The sequence below is a fragment of the Ursus americanus genome, chromosome 1, assembly GCF_024610735.1.
Source record: "Ursus americanus isolate L20-20 chromosome 1, mUrsAme1.1.p, whole genome shotgun sequence".
In the NCBI taxonomy this organism is placed as follows: domain Eukaryota; kingdom Metazoa; phylum Chordata; class Mammalia; order Carnivora; family Ursidae; genus Ursus; species Ursus americanus.
In genome coordinates, this window is record NC_142127.1 from 18,369,499 (window position 1) to 18,377,525 (window position 8,027).

Here is an 8,027-nt window from a genome sequence, read left to right on the forward strand (position 1 = left end):
GAGAGAGAGAGAGAGAATGAGAGAGAGAGAATGAGAGAGAGAGAGAGAGGTCATGAGCAGGGGGAACAGGTAGAGGGAGAAGCAGACTCCCCCCCCGAGCAGGGAGCCCAATGCAGGACTCGATCCCAGGACCCTGGGATCATGACCTGAGCCAAAGGCAGACAGTTAACCCACTGAGCCACCCAAGTGCCCCATAATTGTATCTTCTATATCATTGATTCATTCCTCTGCTTTGTCTGTCCTCATTCTTATGGCATCCATTAGGTTTGCATCTCAGTTGTAGCATTTTTAATTTCACCCTGGCTAGATTTTAGTTCTTTTATCTCTGCATTTAGGGATTCTCTAGTGTCTTCTATGTTTTTTTCAAGCCCAGCTAGTATGTTTATAATTGTTGTTTAAAATTCTAGTTCAGACATCTTACTTATATCTGTATTGATTAAATCCCTGACCGTTACTTCTTCCTGTTCTTTCTTTTGGGGGTGAATGCCTCTGTCTTGTCATTTTGTCCTGGGGGGAAAAGGAGAAGCTAAGGCCTAGGTGTGTTTGGTCTGCTTGTTAAAAGAAGCTAGATCCAGGGTGCCCAGGTGGCTCAGTCAGGTAAGTGTCTGCCTTCAGCTCAGGTCATGATCCAAGGGTCCTGGGATCGAGCCCTGTGTTAGGCTCCCTGCTCAGTGGAGATCCCCCTTCCCCCTCCCTCTCTCTCTGCTGCTCCCCCTGCTTGTGCTCTCTCTCTGTCAAATACATAAATAAAATCTTTAAAAAAAATAAAAGAAGGTAGATCCAAAAATAAAGTAAAATAAAATAAAATAAAATAAAATAAAATAAAATAAAATAAAATGGAAGCTAGATCCTATTTCCCCTATAGCTGAAGCTATACAGCACTCTATGATCAGTAGACTTGGTGCATGCGAGGGGTTTGTGCTGATTCTCAGGCAACCTTGTCCTAGTGGAGTTGCTCCTGGAGGGTGCATCCCCCTCCTCTCCTCTTTAAGGAGGTCTCAGCAGACCTATAGAACACTTCTGCCCAAGGCTTCAGATAGAAAAACCTAAGAATGAAGGTTATGATTATAAATATGTGAAGAGTGTGACCTGCCAAAGGGGTCTGAATCCTTGACTGCATCTCCCTTCAGAGATTGTGATGCATTGGCCATGCACCAGTCTGGTGTGGGGAGGGCACATTTCCCATATCAGGTGTGCCAGGTAAGGTCTTTGTCATCCCGTGTGGCCAGGCCTGAAAAATCACACACAGCACAACAGGCCGCTCCCCAGAAGACCAGCACAAACCCCTTGCATGCACCAAGTCTACTGATCATAAAGTGCTATAAAGCTTCAGCTATAGGGGAAATAAGATCTAGCTTCCATTTTATTTTTATTTTATTGTATTTATTTTTCCCCTATCAGGCATGCCAGGTAAGGCCTTTATAATCACCTGTGGCTAGGCCTGAAAAATCACACATAGATTTTTAACCAGGACCTAGACTCCTCAGATAGTAGACCCCATGGTATTGTGCCTACTGTTTTGCTATAAAGTAGGACTCTTAGTATGAGTTGTAGTGTGGGATTCCATGTTGGTAATCAAAATTTGTAAGCTGCTGGATACTGTTAGTAGATGAGGCTTTGTGGAAAGGAAAGAAAAACCTATACATTAAGTACGTGTTGAGTCAAGTCAAGGGGAATTTCTGCCCTTTCTAGGGTGGAAGGGTCCAGTGTAATCAACTTGCTAAAAAATGAAGGGTTGGTTTTCTCAAGAGATGGTGTCATACTGGGGCTCAGCACTGATTTCTGTCACTAACAGATAGGACATTTAGCAGTGAGAATAATTAGATGAGCTTTGGTGTGTGGAAACTCATACTGGGTCCATATCCACTATCTCTGCCACTGGGCTACTCTTTTAAGAGCCTATTGTGCCAGCCTTGCAGTGGCTGATGACAGAGGCTGGCTGACATCAACTGGCCCAGTCACTCTGTCTGCGTGCCTTCTCCATGGTGATTATTCTCTGGTGGGCATTAACATGTGATACGAAGATCTTTACATTTGTGCATATCTCTTTTTTATATATAAGCCTCCTTATTCCCAATTTCCAATCTTTCTCTTTCCCAACCTCTGACTAATCAGCGTAGCCATTTCATTTGCCCACAAGTGAATGTATAGTCTTACCTAGGGCCACTTCTCTTTTTATACAAAACAGATAGCCAGAGGCACTGTCCACTGGGAGAATTTCTTTTTTTTTTTTTTTTAAGATTTTATTTATTTATTTGACAGAGAGAGAGACAGCCAGTGAGAGAGGGAACACAAGCAGGGGGAGTGGGAGAGGAAGAAGCAGGCTCCCAGCAGAGGAGCCTGATGCGGGGCTCGATTTCAGAAAGCGGGGCTCGATTTCAGAACGCCGGGATCACGCCCTGAGCTGAAGGCAGATGCTTAACGACTGAGCCACCCAGGCGCCCCCCACTGGGAGGATTTCAAATCTTCCAAGTCCACCCTTGAGGTGTAGTAGTGTACATCAGCAGTTACTTGCCAAGTCAGCCCAACCACGAACCAAATATGGCCCTTTCCTCCTCTGCCAACTGGTCTTAAGAATCTCCTTTCCCCCTCTACCCCATACAAGGCCATAAGTTTGAGCTGAGGAGCAATGAAGCACCAGTAGTAATGACAAGGGACCCTGAGAGTCCTGATTATCTAACTTACTTAGGCCTTTTACTATTCATGCCCAGTCCCAGATATACAAACCACTATCTTATGATGGATTGCTTTTGACCCTTATAATTTGGTGGATCTGATAGAACCCAGCACATAACGGGAAGGTCTGGCCACATGGTCACTTGATGTCCTATAGTCAGGTGCTCTATCTCCACCAGACCCCGTAGCAAGCCAGGGGCTATTTACTGAATGGTGTATAGTTTTCTGCTGTAGTTGGCATAGCATTGCTCCAGAAGCTATGGGGACTATGTTGTGATTCTCCTCCTGAGGCCGCCTATAAACTCCACATGGTACCTATTCCACTACTGATACAATTAGAACCATAGGTTCTGCTTCTTGAACTGCAGCCTGGACCTGGTGTAGAGCCGTCTCCTGCTCTAGGCACTACTCACACCTGATAGCATTCCATGTAGATGGGTCAGAGCAGTATTCCAGAGCTCTTAGTTCCATGTATTCTAGACTTGGAAAGCAAAAATAAACTAGGATATTATTATTACACTTTTTAAATGTCTTATGTCTTATGAAAAGTGGGGCAACCATAAAAATGTTATGGAGGAAATCTCTTTAATCCAGTCATGAATGCAGCACCATGCTTTCTGCAAGTACTGCTGTAGAAACTGTCAGGGAGAAAGGAAGGAATCCCAGTGAACAGATCTTTTAGGATGCTCTTCAATGATAGGTTTCTTTAAAAACATTCAATAAATGATTTTCTTTCCTATCACCTTAAAATAAAAATGAAAAAACCCCAAAAAACCAGAACCGTATTTCAAATGATAAAGTTGCATACATGTTTTCAAAATCTATTTTGTATATATGTTTAGCCTCACCATGTCTGCTTGCCTTGTTGAATATTCTGGGGATGGCAAAAAGAAAACAAAAGAATTTTGGAATTAGAATTTTAATACTTCTGGAAAATTCAGAACCTGGAAATTCCTGATTCTGAAGGAAATATTAAGTTAGATATGTGGAGGCTATGACTAATAACCAGTTAGAGCAGCAGTAAAGCTGTGTGTGCATGTCAGTGGTTTTCCTGCAAATTGGAAATGTTAGCTATCCCAAACTGGATCCAGTGACAACCCAGATGCAGGAGTGTGTTACTTCATAAAGCATGTTTTGAGTTACTTGTTTAAAGACCACTCATACAGAGATACGTCTGCCTGCATATGTTACAAAGCAGAGTACAGGCATACCCTCTTTTACTGCACTTTGCTTTATTGTGCTTCACACATACTACATGTTTTACAAATTGAAGGTCTGTGGCGCTCCTGGGTTAAACAAGTCTATTGGCACCATTTTCCCAACAGCATTTGCTTACTTCATGTCTCTGTCACATTTTGGTAATTCCAACAATATTTCAAACATTTTCATTATTATTATATTTGTTATGGTGATCTGTGATCAGTGATCTTTGAAGTTACTATTGTAATTGGTTTGGGGCACCACAAGACCATGCCCATATGATGGCGAATTTAATCAATAAATGTGTGTGTTCTGACTTTTCCATCTACCAGCCATTCTCTCATCTCTTTCTCTTTCCTCAAACCTCCCTATTCCTTGAGACACAACAATATTGAAATTGGCCAATTAATAACTCTACAATGGCTTTTAAATATTCAAGTGAAAGGAAGAGTCACATGTCTTTCACTTTATTTTTTTTTAAAGATTTACCTACCCATTTTAGAGTGAAAGAGTGGGGGATGAGCAGAAGGAGAAAGAGTTTCAAGCAGACTCTGTGCTGAGCGTACAGTCCAATGTGGGGCTCAATCCCATGACCTTAGGTCATGACCTGAGCCGAAATCAAGTACTGGATGCTTAACTGACTGAGCCACCCAGGTGCCCCACATGTCTCTCACTTTAAAGCAAACACTAGAAATGATTAAGCTTAGTGAGGAAGGCATGCTGAAAGCTGAGACAGACTGAAAGCTAGGCCTCTTGTGCCAAACAGCTAGTCAAGTTATAAATGTGAAGGAAAAGTTCTTGAAGGAGATTAAAAGTGCTACTCCAGTGAATACCTAAGTGATAAGAAAGTGGAACAGCCTTATTGCTGATATGGGTAAAGTTTTAGTGGTCTCAGTAGATCAAAGCAACCACAACATTTCCTTAACCAAAGCTTAAACCAGGGCAAGGCGCTAGCTCACTTCAATTCTGACAGAGGTAAGGAAGCTTCAAGAGAAGTTGGAAGCTAGCAGAGGTTGGTGTTATGAGGTGTAAGGCAAGAAGCCATCTCTTTAACATAACAGTGCAAGGTGAAGCAGCAAGTGCTGAGGTAGAAGCTGCAATGAGGAACATCAAAGCTAAGGAACTACTGAAGTTGATGACACTAAACAGATTTCCAATGTAGACAAAGCAGCCTTCTGTTGAAAGAAGAGGCCTCTAGGACTTTCATAGCTAGAGAGAAGTCAATGCCTGGCTCCAAAGCTTCAAAGGACAGGCTGACTTTCTTGTTAGGGGCTAATGCAGCTGGTGACTTGACGTGAAAGCCAGTGCTCATTACCATTCTGAACATCCTAGAGCCCTTACAACTTATGCTCAACCTACTCTGTCTGTAGTCTATAAACAACAAAGCCTGGAAGAGAGTACATCTATTGACAATATGGCTTACTATTTTAAGCCCACTGTTCAGACCAACCGCTCAGAATAAAAGATTCCTATAAAAAGATTACTGCTTATTTACAATGCTGCTTGTCACCCAAGAGCTCTGATGGAGATGTGCAATGAGATGAATGTTTTCATGCCTGCTAACACAACATCCCATCCATAGCCCATGGATCAAGGAGTAATTTTGACTTTCAAGTCTTATTATTTAAGAAATACCTTTCATAAGGCTACAGCTGCCATAGATGGTGATTTCCCTAATGGGACTGGGCAAAGACAATTGAAAACCTTCTAAAAAGGATTCACCATTCCAGATGCCATTAGGACATTCATGATTCATGGGAATGGGTCAAAATATCATCACAAACAAGAGTTTGGAAGAAGTTTATTCCAACCCTCATGGATGACTTGAGAAGTTCAAACTTCACTGGAGGAAATAGCGAGAATTAGAATTAGAAGTGGAACCCAAAGGTGGCTGAATTGTCATTCTTCTTTTTTTTCCCTTTCCAACGCATCAGATAAAACACTAGCTAATGATTCAGCTAGATCAACGGGGTTAATCTGATGGGGAAAAATGTTATGTTATCAGCTGCATTATTGCTTCTACCTTACAATAAAAATTTAATGGATGAGGAGTTCCTTCTTATGGATGAGCAAAGAAAGTGGTTTCTTGAGATGGAATCTATGCCTGGTGAAGATGCTGTGAAGGTTGTTGAAATGACAACAAGGAATTTAGAATATTACATTAATTTAGTTGATAAAGCAGTGGCAGGGTTTGAGAGGATTGACTCCAATTTTGAAAGAGGTTCGATTGTAGGTAAAATGCTATCAAGCAGTGTCACATGCTACAGAGAAATTGTTCATGAAGGAGTCAATTGATGCAGCAAGCTTCACTGTGGTTTTATTTTAGGAAACTGCCACAGCCACCCCAACCTTTAGCAACCACCACTGTGATCAGTCAGCAGCTGTCAACATTGAGACAAGACCCTCTACCAGCAAAAAGATTATGACTGGCTGAAGATAATTAGCATTCTTTAGCAACAAAGTACTTTTATTTATTTTTTATTTTTTTAAAAGATTTATTTATTTTAAAGAGAGAGAGAGAGAGAGTGTGTGTGGGGAAGGGCAAAGGGAGAGAGAAACTTTAGTAGACGCCTCTCTGAGTTCGGAGCCTGACGCTGGACTTGATGTTGCGATGCCTAGATCATGACCTGAGCTGAAACCGAGTTGGACGCTTAACCAACTGTGCCACCTAGGGGCCCCAGAAACAATGTACTTTTAAATTAAGGGATGCACACTGTTGTTGTTATTGTTGTTGTTTTTTTAAAGACATACTGCACACTTAACAGACTACAGTATAGTATAAACATAATTTTTATATGCACTGAGAAACTAAAACAACTCATTTGACTTGCTTTACTGAGATACTCACTTTATTGTGGTGGTCTGGAACTGATTTGCTATATTTCCAAGGTATGCCTGTAGTTAATTTGAAAACTATTTCTGTAAAAGATCTGACTAAATAAGAAAAATGGGTTAACTATTTTGAAGCTGAAATAATCCATCAGTATATGTCATCTACTTATTTTTAAAAGCACATAGGAAAAAAGGCATAGGGTTAAAAGTGACATTACTGTTTATATCCTTTCAGCCCTCTCTGAGTGCACACACATATTCGGATATGTACATACAATTTTCCGTAAACAGTGTGACAAGGTGTCTAGGTTAGGGTCCTGGCAGGAAACACATGGCACACTCAGGAATGGTATGCTTGAAGACAGTTTTGTGAAGTGTTCATAAACAAAAGTTTGGGAAGCTTTAAAGAAAATAGAAAGGGATGTACTGTAGAACCAGCGGCTATAGGAAGCTATTACCACCTCTAGACCTGAAGGGGCAAAGAGAGAGAGTAGTAACTGGAACCCAAGAAGAAGCTGTGGCTATGTGGAATGAGCTGTGACCTTCTGCTCAGCGCAAGCTTGAGGAGACGAGAGCAGAAATGGCCAAAATGTGGCTCAGCAGAGAAGGAAAAGAAATATCCTGACCTTTCTCTTCTCCTTCCATTTGATCTCCTGTTGGTGCTTTCCAAAGACCAAATCCAATTAGAAGCCATTGAGAAGGGTACCTGGTTGATGCAGTCTATAGAAGTTGGCCTCCCAGGGTACACATCAGAGTGGAAAAGGGCAGAGAGTGACTATACATCTATATAGTTCTAGCTTTGCATGGTTCTGATATATACAACTCTCAGTTACCACTGTTTTGTTAAATTACACCAGTCTTCTAACAGCATGGTTCAAATTCCAGTCATCATGGTATATTAACTATGAGTAATTGCATAAAATACAAACTTCACTGCTAGCTCTCCAGTCCACAGATCATTCTGCAAATAACAGCTGTTCATCATGTTCAGTGATCAATCATGTCACTTCTTTCAAAGTCTGTCAGTGATTGGTCACTGCACACGTTATTAGTTCATACAGACAGCAACGTGTGTAGTTGTGTTGCCTCCTTGTCTCCCACTAATGAACCCATGTGACATTTTACAAAAGCAGATAACTGAAAGAGGGAACTGGCCAACAAAGATGAAAGTAACACAAAGAAAAACAGAACTCCATAAGTGAAATCTGAATAGAATGTACGTGGAGTCATAGAAATAATAGCTGACCATGGTGACGTGGCCCTATTTGAGAAACTCCAGATATGCAGCCAGAGGAACTGGCTAGTAACATCTAGTAAAG

The 8,027-nt window shown here is 41.4% G+C and overlaps 1 non-coding gene across 1 annotated transcript; it reads right to left on the reverse strand.

Moving 5' to 3' along the window:
• Positions 1-5,797: 5,797 nt before the first annotated feature.
• On the reverse strand, positions 5,798-5,891 carry LOC123783479 (small nucleolar SNORD12/SNORD106). The gene has a single exon (XR_006777223.1). It is a non-coding gene; the product is annotated as a small nucleolar SNORD12/SNORD106 (small nucleolar RNA).
• Between the last annotated feature and the right edge of the window lie 2,136 nt (positions 5,892-8,027).